The 14188-nt window shown below is 40.0% G+C and overlaps 1 long non-coding RNA gene across 1 annotated transcript in view; it reads right to left on the bottom strand.

Moving 5' to 3' along the window:
* LOC133258468 (uncharacterized) overlaps positions 1 to 14188 on the bottom strand; it is a 76234-nt gene that overhangs the window by 50166 nt on the left and 11880 nt on the right. The gene's annotated exons all lie outside the window — the stretch shown is intronic.

The following is a 14188-nucleotide window of genomic DNA, read 5'->3' as shown; positions in this document are numbered from 1 at the left end:
CTGTGGAAACAAACATGTGGAGGGTCTTTGTGGAACAGTCCAGAAATAATCGAAGAAGCCAGGAGACCCCCTACCTCCCTCCACAAAAAAAATGTCAGGCTACGCTTTCTTTTCAGGACTCGTTAACTGATGCCCTTGTGTCAATAACTGTTATTTCCCAGCACTTTCTCTTTTCCCTTTTACTGAGAAAGATACAAAAGTCAACTGAATCAAGACATAAATTCATTTTTACAGCTGAATAAGCTTTGTCTTTGGTTGTTTTAAAAGTGAAATAAATGGGAAAATATTTGTTAGAGAATAATAAACACACCCAGGTATTTGCTGCTCTTCTTGGGCTGGACTGAGATGGAAGTGGCTCGGTGAGACCACCTGTGTTTCTTGGTGCAAGCCCAGCGGAGCTTCAGAATCTGTGTAGTTGGATCCAGTCCAGCGACCTGGCTACATTCTTGAATCTCTTACTCAACATGAGGCATCAAGATCACTGGAAACTTTAACAAAAACATCAACAACTAGAAGAGCCAGTTAGCCTATGGTTTGACCCCCCAGCCTGCACACCCTCACATCAATCTATCTCAAATCTTCTGGGAACATAGTTCAGACTTCGAGGCAGGAGAAGGGGCAACCTGAGGGTACAGCTGTTCAGTTTCCCATAGGAGATAAAGAATCTGCAATCATCCCAAAGCACACATTTAGATGGTTGCTTTTTCATCTGCTTTCCACTTGGCCAAATGGTTGCCTCCATAATAGCTCTAAAAGCATCAAACGAAAAGCAGCACACTCTGGAGCATTCCAATATGGGATCCAATAAAAGAAACATAACTCAAAATCATTTCAGAAGCAATGAATAAATTGCTGCTCAGTAGCAGCTCCTCAAGGAAGCTTGCTCTTCTGACCAATAATGTAAAACCATCCCGAGAACAGTAGCTGAGGAGGAAGGAAAAAGACAATAAATCTTATTTCCCACTTGCTCTTTGGTATACTTCAAAATAATTCGAATACTTTCTGAAGTAGCTGTTTTGAATGTCTTTATTCAAGTTCCCAAAGGTCTGCTTAAGTTTAACTACCTTATCTGAAAAAGATGGTAAAAATGGTCATATCAACTTTAATAGTAGGAAGAGTGGGCTATGGATAGGATAAGGATCTCTGCTGAGCCAGCCAGCCTTGGTCTCAGGACCCAGTCTTCCAGTCCCCATTTGTGTGACCTTGGACAGGTAAGTTGACCCCCTTTAGCCTCAAAGTTCTCCCGTAAGAATGAAAAGATAGAATAAAGATTCTGGTTTCCTACAGTGTGTTCATGAACACACTGAGTTATTAGGTATTATGTGAAGATAGATTTTTACTTTTATTTATCTTTAAGAAGTACTGTATTAAAGTTAAATGGAGTTTTATGACAGGATTGGGAACATCTCTTAATACACTAATTACGATCATGGATTGGAGGGGAGGTGGTAATATGAAATATCTAAACTTAGTTGACTGCAGGACTCTTGTTCATAGAGAATTATGGGAATAGTCTAAGGCTGCTTCCAGCCCTAAAATTCCATTTTTCAATCTGAAGTAGCTAATTGCAAACTGGCATGTTTACAGAGGTCATCATCACAGCCATGATTACTCATCAGGGAATGATGTGCTTCACAGATGGATGTGTGGGAATGTGGAACAGACTGGGCAGATATAAAGTCCTACCTCAGTGGGATGGCTTTCCTGTTCTCCACTTCATCTCCTCATTCTTGGGGGGCTGATCTCTCCTGAACATATGGCCTTGGTCAGGGTGATAAATCTCCGACATCATAATGTAAACTGCTATTTCTCTCTCTCTCTTTTTTTTTTTTTTTTGAAAGTGGCTCAGTTGTGTCCGACTCTTTGTAACCCCATGGACTATACAGTCCATGGAATTCTCTAGGCCAGAATACTGGAGTGGGTAGTCTTTCCCTTCTCCAGGGGATCTTCCCAACCCAGGGATCAAGCCCAGGTCTCCCGCATTGCAGGCGGATTCTTTACCAGCTGGACCACAGGGGACACACAAGAATACGGAGTGGATAGCCTATCCCTTCTCCAGTGGATCTTCCTGACCCAGGAATCGAACTGGGGTCTCTTGCATTACAGGTGGATTCTTTACCAACTGAGCTATCAGGGAAGCCCATGGCACTCTGTAATTCTTACCTTCCCTACAGGCCAAGCAATCAACAAACTGTTTTCCTCTACTCAACATTGTACCCACCACACCTACATCATTTCTTTTCCAGAATATAAAACACATTTTATTTGTAAATACTGTAAAGCAATAGCCTCAGTTACAGTCTTATACTTTAACTAGAATAGTTTCCTCAATCTAATATTCACGTATGACTGACCCTTGCTCTACTTTGAATTTTAAAAGTTTCTTTGTCTTTGTTGTGATTATGGCTTAGCAATACAGGTTGCTGCTGCTGCTAAGTCGCTTCAGTCGTGTCCAACTCTGTGCGACCCCATAGACGGCAGCCCACCAGGCTCCCCAGTCCCTGGGATTCTCCAGGCAAGAGTACTGGAGTGGGTTGCCATTTCCTTCTCTAATGCGTGAAAGTGAAAAGTGAAAGTGAAGTCGCTCAGTCGTGTCCGACCCTCAGCGACCCCATGGACTGCAGCCTTCCAGGCTCCTCGGTCCATGGGATTTTCCAGGCAAGAGTACTGGAGTGGGGTGCCATTGCCTTCTCCAATACAGGTTAGGAAAGCAAAAATGATAGCAAACGTGAGTAACTGAATTGTTTTTCCAGTGACAATTCTGTTAGTGTGATTTTGTATCTCAGTTGTCTTCTTGTCCCAAATTGTAAAAGATGTAATAGTGATCTGTGACTACTTTATGTGTATGATAAAGAATATTAGATTAATTAGAATTGTAAGTAAATTAATATTTTAATTCTAAATTGAAATGTAAAGTTATAAAAATAAGTGACAAGCATGTTTCCCTGGCAACAATTATTCATCAATCTCACTTTAAGGATTAAATTCATTTGTGGTGGTGTCAAAACTTATTTAATGCATGGAGGCCATGAAAATGCTCCTCTCAAATCTCCTGTTGCATGGAATGTAATTGACTGATGGCTTCAGCTGCTGCTCTCTGAATCTACTGCTGGGTTTGAGCAAACGTTGTATTTCCCAGGAGCATTTCTGAGAGACACAGAACTTCTTTGATAGGCAACTTTGGCTTGAGGACTGTCTATCAACCTTGCCAAAACTGTTCAGCTGAGCTTCTAAGACCCCTGTCTTCCCTTGTCTTGTCTCATGCTCCTGCTCCGTTGTGTCTGACTCTTTGTGACACTTCGGACTGTAGCCCAACAGGCTCCTCTGACCATGGGATTTTTTTAGGCAAGGATACTGGAATGGGTTGTCATTTCCTTCTCCAGGGGATCTTCCCAACTCAAGGATTAAACCTGCATCTCTTGTGTCTACCATATTGCAGACAGATTCTTTACCAACTGAGCTGTCAGGAAAGTCCCTTCTTCCTTTCCTTTCTCTTTCAAAAGTATAAGACATGCATTGTGGTCCACTGGCTGTCCCTCTTCATCTTCCCTCACTGGCATTTATCCTAATAAATCTATAGTATCACTTATTTTATCTTGGCTTCTGGCTTTTAGAAAATCTGAGCTAGCATGAATCAATTCCCTCTTTGTGAACATGAGTTTATGTCAAGTTTTTTGCATCTGTTTTTAATAAATAGCATTGCAACAAAATATCTTATAAGATCTGATAACCATTATTAATTAATTCTGTAGGATATGATCTTGGAGATGTAACTGTGGGTGGCACAGAAAGTATATTTTTTAGGGCTTTTGAAAATATACTTGAAAAATTGCCCTCCGGAAGGTATTCCAATTTACATAGTCAAAGCAAATTACTTTTTTCTTTTGGTTTTTTGTATGCTTTTTCTTGGTGCCTTGTGAGTTTTACATACTAAAGGCAATAAACTTAGTGACATAATTTTGCTAGCAATTATTGACATAAATAGTCCCAAGTCAAATAATCATATTAAATTAATTCCACCTACAGTAATAAAACTTAAACCTCTCCCACATTCATGGGTACAGACATAAATTCACAATATCTAGAAAATATTATACATGGTATTATTAAATTGAGCAAAGCAAAATAGAATGATTTGTCTTTTGGAGGAACTTGTATGGAGCCAGTAATATTAAGAATTGCTGGTAAATCATCTCAGTGAGCAGCTAACAGAATCTGGCCAGAGATAGCAGAGGAATTTTGTGTGGGCATGTGCATCGGTTTACTTTCCAAAATAATCCCATCTGGATGCATAAGAAACGTTCTATTTGTATCAGCTCATTAGGAGACAAGGTTCGAGCAAACATGCTCATTGATTTAACATGCTGGATCCACGAGAAATGAGTCATCCATTGCAATTTGCTCCACCAAGTTTGGGATGGAAGATGACCTACATGCGTTTTCTGAGTTGCCTACCAATTTATAGCTTAGAAAACCATATTTTATTGGCTATCTGTAAATCGGGCATCCCAAGCAATTTGAAATTCATGGAGTGGGAGAGAATGAATGGTCTCAAACTCAACTCTCATTTTAGTTGATTCTTTGACCATTGAAGTCAAAGGGACAATGTTACTAATTTTAAGTAAAATAGCCCTGTACAAAGACATCTCATAGAATCCTTAGTTTATAATACTGAGTCTCAGCATCAATGTGGGCTTTGAAAATGTACTTTAAGTACATAGTGTAGAAGCTGTACCAGTTTTCTCATGTAAGCAATGCTTATAAACAATGCTTATTTCTTGTTCATTTCTGTAGACAACTACTGACCAACTCTTGGATTCCCAAGTGAAAAGCAAAAATCTTTCTCAGCCCGTAATGGACTGTACAGGAGCTGCAAGGAGTTACAAAGAAGGCATGACTCCCCACCCTTAGGGTTTCCCTGGCTAGTAAAAAACAGAAATGAATATGCCTGAAAACCATTTATGCTCATTTAAAAGCTTCAAAGTATCAACTTACTTTTAAGGGGCAGTAATAGAGAAAGGGAGCTTAACATTTGCATTATTGACTTGAGCAAAAGAAATGAAACCACAAGACTATTAGAAGGACTACTGAAAGATGCTGCCCTTCAGAATATTGTACCTTCATTTTCTTGGAAAATGTTTACTATTTTAATTTTTCAGCATATCTCTTAGAGCAATAATCTATGATGATTAGTGTGTTAATATTTTTACAACAATCTTTCCATTCGACTCTGACTTCTAGACTTTACCAATAGGAAGGTATGTGGTCGTGCAAGTGTGTATATGTGTATGTGTGTGATCATTTTAATTCTGTGCTGTACATTGCAGTTAGAATTCTTTTCAGCACAAACTAACACAACATTGTAAAGCAATTTTCCTCCAATTAGAAATAAGAATTAAAACATTAGAAAAAAAAAAAAAAACTTTGAGGAGAACTTTATAACTAGAGACTCATCTCTGGGGAAAATAAAGTCTGATTTCTCCAGACTCAGTGCTCCAGGCAGGAAGTGACCAGAAGATGTCCTCCATGAAAAGAACAAAGAAGACCTAGAGTCCAGGAAGGAAAGAATCCAACACAAGAGGGACAGAAGGAAATCCTCAGAATTATAGTGAAGACAGATTCTCAAGATGACAATGGAGCATCAAAAGTGGGGAGGCTGGTCCATACTAGAGAGATTGGTCATCTCCAGAGGAGACATCTTTTGAAAGTGGAACTGACAAAATAACAGTTGTGCTAAAGGCATAAATTTGGGCTTGAGTGAATAACAATAACTAATTCCATGGAAAACCAAAAAGTAGTGCAGAGAAAGAACAGCAATTACACTTTACTATAGAATTCAGCTGCCAGTGTTTTCACAATCACACTAATACAACCCTAAAGAATGAACTAAGTAGTGTTATAACTATAGTAGGACAATGGGGAACAAGAGGTGAATGACGGAAGGTGAAAGAGACCCAAGTCCTTATTTTCCAAAGTGGAAAGTCAAAAAGTAAAGCGTAAGTAGGTAAGTAATGTCTGCAACTTCAAAATTAAGAAGTAGTGAGATAATTGTGTCCTTTAGCCCTCTGGAAGTAAATACCAAAATAAACAGGTATGTGAGCTAAAAAATGGTTTCCATTAAGGAAATGGAATACAGGGGCATTGAGCTGTTGTGTATCTCAACAAGCCTCCTATAACTACACCATACTTTAAACTGTGTGTGTGTTTAAGTTGTGTTCCACAAATAACCTAATGAAATTGAAATTTTGCATTAAAAAAAAAAAGATCAATGAACAGTATATTTGACAGGAACCCATACCTCCCACCTCTGCTGAGTCCAAATCCTGGATTGCTGTAGTTCTGGTTGATACAAATTAACCCTTGGGTCTACTTATCTCAATGAACTCACCATGGGATAAACAGGTCTGAAGATTCACATTTTGTAAAGAAGATCATTAAACACATCTCATCCACTATTTCCCTCTGAGACTGGCACCCACTGAAACATACTCTCAAAGATCAGATGGGAATTGACTTAGCTTGTATGTAGTTGTAAGCCTGTACTAGAAAATAAGATTTGCCTTTTTAGTAGAGAAGAGACTTCTTTCAAGTTTTCCAGAAATCTAGATTTAAAATCCCCTATGGGGAGAACTGCGGAGCGGCATGTTTAAGTCTGCAGACAAGGTGCTCCCACCAGGTGGGCTGCTAACCTGCCCTAAGGTAGTGGGCGCTGGGCCCTGAGCCAGGTGTGTCTTTCATAAGAAGGACAGGTGTAGGATAGTATGTGTCCACCCTCCAGGGAGACTAGAAGCTCTAGGCTTAAGAGGTTATAATAAAGGGAAAAGGGGAAAAGGTATCTCTTAGATAGAGAACTAGAGAGGGCCAGTAACTCCCATCAGTCACTCAACAGATACTGATTATTACACTACCCCAGGCATTGGGTGCCAAGCTCTTTACAGTTCTGGTGCTTTGAAAACTCTGATGTAGTAAAAATCAGTGATTCCTAGCCCCCTGACAACTCACATCTTTTTCTCTTCTCTCTCTCTTTGTTTCTCATCTTTGTTCTGGAAATGATTCTCTCTTCTTCCATTTTCAAATCAGGGTGCAATATTTATTTGACAGATTATTTTTTCTTTTTGTTTGGAGGAAAATTGTTTTACAATGTTGTGTTAGTTTCTGCTGGACAACAACATGAATCAGCTGTAAATATACACGTATCTCCTCCTCCTAGAACCTCCCTCCCACTACCCTCTTCCCACTCCTCTAAATCATCGCAGAGCACTGAGCTGAGTTCCCTGTGTTATATAGAAGCTTCTTCTTCCATTTTGAAATCAAGATGCAACATTCATTTAACAGACTTCTAAAAACAACCCAAAACTAAAACAACAGCCAAACATTAAAAATATAAGATAGCAAGAAGAAAGCAAGCAGCTGGATTTTATATTATGTTGCAACTAAGTAGTATTGAACTATTTTGTAGCCAACAACAGAGCAAAAGATAAAAAATTTCTCTGCTAATCAAGAAATATCTTTTATGCCTTTTAGAATCTTTACACTGGAATAAAGAGCCTTCTTAAGAAATCATTTCTTTCTCTAAAATCAGAGACAAAGTTATTTCATAAAATAAAGCTTCTGCTTCCTTATCATTATGACCACCTATAAATCTGGAAGAAAGGACTAAGGAATATTGTCTGCATCAAGGTGAACTCGCCGAGGAAGCAGGGATAGCCCTCCATGTATCCTTGTCAGCTGATGCAAATTCACCACAATCTGGAGAACAGGCAGGCACTCTGGGAGGAACTGGGGAGAGTCAGAGTCTAGTTAGGCATGAAATGAGATTCTGAAATTAAAATATATAGAAAGCAAGAATAAGCAGCGAAAGTAAAAAAGAACTCAAAGATACTTTGCTTTGAATTTTTTCCTTGGACTGCTGCTACTGCTGCTGCTAAGTCCCTTCAGTCATGTCCGACTCTGCGACCCCATACATGGCAGCCCACCAGGCTCCCCCATCCCTGGGATTCTCCAGGCAAGATCACTGGAGTGGGTTGCCATTTCCTTCTCCAGTGCATGAAAGTGAAAAGTGAAAGTGAAGTCACTCATTCGTGTCCGACCCTCAGCGACCCCATGGACTGTAGCCTACCAGGCTCCTCCATCCATTGGATTTTCCAGGCAAGAGTACTGGAGTGGGGTGCCATCGCCTTCTCCATTTCCTTGGACACAGTAGTCCAAAATTAAAGCAGCCCAGTGCATTTGCAACAGAATAAGGAAAAGAGCCCAAATGGCTACCTTTCTTGAGTGCCTGTGCATGCCAGATCCTAGGAGATATTGCCTCGAACCCTCACAAGAACCTTGTGGGACAAACATTTTGACCCCCTTTCACCAGTGAAGACTAAGGCTCAAGCTGGTTAAACAATTTGTCCAAGGTCACTGAGTTGTTACTGAAATGAAGCGGGACCCTATGGACATTGCCTCCTCCACCACATCCTCTGCCTAGCTTTTGTCTGTGGAAAAATTTAGTCAAAGAATAAGTTTAATCAGAGAAGTGAGAAATGCTGAAACAAAGGATAATAGTCAAAGGAGACTAAATAATAATAATGTAGTCATTAAGCATAGTCCAGGACCTTTAGCTCATTCTCAAGGACTATAGATAATATTCTGAGCCATATCCTGTGAGCTGTCTTACAGATACTAAAACCCCAAGTGGAAAGGTTAACTACATGATGACCAGACTATACCTAGGACTTGAGCTGCCACAACTCCAAGAACAGGCCACAAAGGGATACGAACAAACGGACCTGGAACTGAAGATAAACTGTACCTAAAACTATCAAGATGATCCTGGTCAGACCTCTGATGACCAATTTGAAGATAACTGTTAGAGATGACTGTGCTGTTTCTGCATGTAGCTCCCCCCACCACCACTCTATCTATAAATGCCCTCACCCCCTGCTTGTCGGCAGACAAGGGGAGGAGTCAGCCTTTGGACAGACACCCACCACCCTCTACCACCACCACCCCCAGTTGCAAGCATCTGGAATAAAGCAAACCTTCCTTTCCACCAACCTGGCCTATTTATTAGCTTTTGAGCAGGGATCAGCCAGACCCCCACACTCCTTTCAGTAACATCACCTATCATAGCTGGGTCCTAACCTTGACCCATCAGATAGATAGATTCCAAAGCTGTCCCTCTCTTCGCCATTCCAAACTGCCTGTCAGTGTGTTAAATAGATGTTCCAAAAAAGTTTGTCAGACTAATGAATAAATGCAAGAAGTGGGTTCAGGAAAAAAAGACTAAAAACTATGAAAGTACAGCTATTCAGAAGATATAAATATGCATAAGACTTGAGTAAGATTTTTGTGTTTTTTGAAGAATGTACATCTGGGAAGTGAGATTTTGTTGATGGCTAGAAAAAGAAAGAGGAGGTCTGTGAGTAAAGAAAACTTGCTTTTCTCTGGTGGCCCAGTGGTTGAGAATCCACCTTGCAATTCAGGGGACACAGGTTTGATCCCTGGTTGGGGAACAAAGGTCCCACATGCAGTGGAGCAACTCAGCCTGTGTGGCACAGCTATATAGTCTGCAAGCCACAATAAAGATGTGAAAGCCACATGATGCAATGAAGATCTCATGTGCTCCAACTAAGACCTAATGTAGCCAAATAAATGTTTAAAAGAAAAAACAACCCAATCAAAAGCTGAGTGGAAGACCTAAACAGACATTTCTCCAAAGAAGACATGTTGATGGCTAACAAAGATGTGAAAAAAATTGCTCATTATTAGGGAAATGCAAACCAAAACTAGAATGAGGTACTACCTCACACCAGTCAGAATGGCCATCGTGAAAAAATCTACAAACAATAAATGCTACAGAGGATGTGGAGAAAAGGGAACCCTTTTGCTCTGTTGGTGGGAATGTAAATGGATAACCATTATGGAGAACAGTATGGAGATTCCTTTAAAAACTAGAAATAAAACTACCACATGACCCAGAAATTCTACTACTGGGCATATACCCCGAGAAAACCACAATTCAAAAAAGACACATGTACATCCACTGTTCATTGCAGCACTATTTACAATCTCCAGAGCATGGAAGCAACCTAGACGTCTATCAACAGATGAATGGATAAAGAAACTGTGGTACATATATCCAATGGGATATTACTTGGCCATAAAAAGGAAAGAATGTGAATCAATTGAGCTGAGGTGGATGAACCTAGAATCTGTCATACAGAATGAAGTAATCCAGAAAGAGAAAAACATCATATATTAACGCATATGCATGTAATCTAGAAAAAAAGGTACTGATGAACCTATTTGCAGGGCAGGAATAGAGATCTGACTTGCACACACAGCAGGAGAAGAGGGTGGGATGAACTGAGAGAGTAAAACTGACATATATACACTGCTGCAGTTGCTGCTAAGTCGCTTCAGTCGTGTCCAACTCTGTGTGACCCCATAGACGGCAGCCCACCAGGCTCCCCGTCCCTGGGATTCTCCAGGCAAGAACACTGGAGTGGGTCGCCATTTCCTTCTCCAATGCATGAAAGTGAAAAGTGGAAGTGAAGTCGCTCAGTCGTGTCCGACCCTCAGCGACTCCATGGACTGCAGCCTACCAGGCTCCTCCATCCATGGGGTTTTCCAGGCAAGAGCACTGGAGTGGGTTGCCATTGCCTTCTCCGCGTATATACACTATCATGTGTAAAATAGGTACTAGTGGGAAGCTGCCTTATAACACAGGGAGCTCAGCTCAGTGCTCTGTGATGACCTAGATGGGTAGGATATGGGGGATGGGAGGGAGGTTCAAGAGGGAAGGGATATATATATATATATATATATATATATATATATAGTTATGACTGATTCACATTGTTATATGGCAGAAACCAATACAACATTGTAAAACAATCATCCTCCAATTAAAAAAATAAGTCAACTTTGTAAGCAGAAAAAAAAAAGTTGCTAGAGAGGAACAAGTATTGCTTAAAAAAATAAGGACCCTAGGGCAGTAATGGAAGCCATCGTGGGAATGTTGCAAGCCAACAGAAAATGATATTAATAGAAATTTAAAACAAACAGCTATCCTGGCAACAAAAACATAGATTAATTTTTATGTCAATTCTACTTCTGATTTCAATGGTGTTATGGTAGAGAATAAATGTGACTCCTAATTAACTCAAAGCTATGTAAGAATCTCATATTCATTGAACTTCATAAGAGCAAGGAATAGAATACATATTTCAGCATCTTAAATGAATTTAACAAATGATAGTGATACTTCTCTCTGGGGATATTAGGTACTAATAACACTGCTTATTCATGTAAATGCCAAATACTTTTTAAGTCTTTTGTTCTACTTAAATTAAGACTATCCATAAATTCTATGCTATGGCACTAAATTCTACAGGTTAATTATGTATCTTAGGTTGTTTCTTTGTTACCAGTTTTATTTGTCTTTAATTGGGTCTTTTTTGATAAAAAAAATTTGCTTTTTATACCAATTATCTTCTTCCTCTTCTATCACCCCTGACCCAAGATAACCATCATCATAGCCTATCCTTTTGGCCACATCACCACCAAGTCCTGCACAGATATATTCTCTGGCAATACTTTCATGATTTGTGAGACTTTAGAATTATTCCAAGTATACACTGAGCCCTCAATAAATCAATCTTTTCAGACATGGTCCTTGTCTTCCAGAAGAAGTTTAACTCTCTTTAGCCTTATTTCCCACTGCTGCTGCTGCTAAGTCACTTCAGTCGTGTCCAACTCTGTGTGACCCCATAGACGGCAGCCCACCAGGCTCCCCCGTCCCTGGGATTCTCCAGGCAAGAACACTGGAGTGGGTCGCCATTTCCTTCTCCAATGCATGAAAGTGAAAAGTGAAAGTGAAGTCTCGCACTCGTGTCCGACTCCTAGCGATCCCATGGACTGCAGCCTACCAGGCTCCTCCATCCATGGGATTTTCCAGGCAAGAGTACTGGAGTGGGGTGCCATTGCCTTCTCCATATTTCCCACTACTTTTCTTCAGATTTCTTCCATTCAAACTGGCTTACTATCCATTCCCTTTCTATGGTGTGTGTGTGCGTGCTAAGTCACTTCAGTCATGTCCGACTCTTTGTGATCCTTTGGACTGTAGCCAGCCAGGCTGCTCTGTCCATGGGGTTTTCCAGTCAAGAATACCAGAGTGAATTGCCATTCCCTTCTCCAGGGGATCTTCCTAACCCAGTGATCAAACCTGAGTGTCCTGCGTCTCCTGCATTGCAGATGGATTATTTATCGCTGAGCCACTGGGGAAGTGCTCCCCTTCTATAATTTGTTCCTATCCCCTTATATTTGGATGAACTCTTCTACTGAAGGGGCTTTCTCTTCCCAAGTCATCAGGCTCAGTGTAAATACCACAGCGTCCAAGGAAACTTTGTTCTCCTCTCTGTAATTTCTCTTCTAAACTTCCTTATTGCACATACTTAGGTTATTGATCAATCTTTTATTCTAATACTTTTGTCTTCCACATAGTAGAACTTCATACATGTTTGTTGATCTAATTGATGAATAATAAAACTTATAGTCTTGGTCTCAGTTTAGCTTGTAAGAGTTACATGTCTTTCCCCGCCACTGGAATGGGAACAGAGGTGTTGGTATGCATGTTTATGCCCTCCTGGCACCTTTTAGTGTAAGTATCACAAAATAGACACTCACTGCATGTCTACTAATTCAAAATAAAGATAACATTCTGACAGAGAACAAGAGAGTAACTGCTATGAAAAAGCTGAAAGATGAAAATATTGTTACTACAGCAGCAATGTTAAAGAATACAGAAATGCGTTTTAAGATCTGACGAATTGCCCTTATCTTCTCACTTAACTTGGTATTCTAAACTCAGCTAAGAAAAAATAAAGCATCCCTATAGATATGAAGGGGAGATTAATGAGTCTTGATTCTTAGAAGAGGTAGAGGTCATATCTCTTTACCCCCCATTTAGTGACACTATAAACTGGTCTGAGAGATGTGGCATAAGAACGGCTGTCTACAGAAATCTAGTGTTAAGTGTTTAAATTAAGTGTTTTCCTTAAAAAAAAAAAAAAAAATAACCCTGATGAAAAATACCAAAAGTAGTAGACAAATTGTTGAGAAAAGCTTGGTTAGGAAGACAGAAACGTGGCTTCTATTTCAGACTCTGCTACAGATAGGCTATGCCAGAAGTACCCAGTGAAACTTTCAAAGCAGTGTCCTTAAAGAGATACAGCATTCTACTCTCCTTTTTTCATACTTGCTAGTCAGGAATGCTTTGATGATGGCTGACATTGGCAACCCACTCCAGTACTCTTGCCTGGAAAATCCCATGGACGGAGGAGCCTGGTAGGCTGCAGTCCATGGGGTCCCTAGGAGTTGGATACGACTGAGCGATTTCACTTTCACTTTTCACTTCCATGCGTTGGAGAAGGAAATGGCAACCCACTCCAGTGTTCTTGCCTGGGAAATCCCATGAGCAGAGGAGACTAGCAGGCTATAGTCCATGGGGTCACAAGAGTCAGACATGACTTAGCAACTAAACAATCAACCAACCATCATCCAGAAAGATGGATAAACAAACAGATGTTCTCTAATGCAACACCTAGCATTCCTCCCCGGCAAAAATGACATAGTGCTTTCACCTTTGTTGAGAAACTTAATTGGAATGGATCCCATATTTACTGAATTTAGAACCTAAAGTCATTTGAGATCTTGAACAAATACTGAGACTAGTATAGATATATCAAAAGTCTGAGACAATTGTGTTAATATTAAGTAAATCAGATATCAGGGCAGTAAATATTTATAGCAAATACAAGCCATGGAAAGCTCTATTGTGTCTTATAGGTGAAGAGTGACTCATTGCTGCATGTTCAGGCAAAGTGGAGTTGAGAAAGAAATTGCTTTTTTGTCTAGTTACTCAGCAAGGCTTTGGGAAAGAGGTGAAAATAGGGGGAGAAAGGGGCCGAGTTTAGCTAACAATAGGTGGTGTTTCCAGGAATAAGGATTAAAAGAGAATGAGGAGTTGATTAACTCATGCAAAAAGACAACTCACAGGGACAATAAAATAGAAAATAAGAAACGTTTGAGTTTCTCTTCCTGATGTGTGCTTACACAATCTCATTCTTTTTCTCTTTTACCATTAATCTATTTGATCATTTAACAGGTTTTTAGTAGGAACTATGTGGTAGGCAATGAG

Source organism: Bos javanicus, chromosome 12, assembly GCF_032452875.1.
Source record: "Bos javanicus breed banteng chromosome 12, ARS-OSU_banteng_1.0, whole genome shotgun sequence".
NCBI classification, from domain to species: domain Eukaryota; kingdom Metazoa; phylum Chordata; class Mammalia; order Artiodactyla; family Bovidae; genus Bos; species Bos javanicus.
This window is presented reverse-complemented; position numbering and strand designations above follow the sequence as displayed.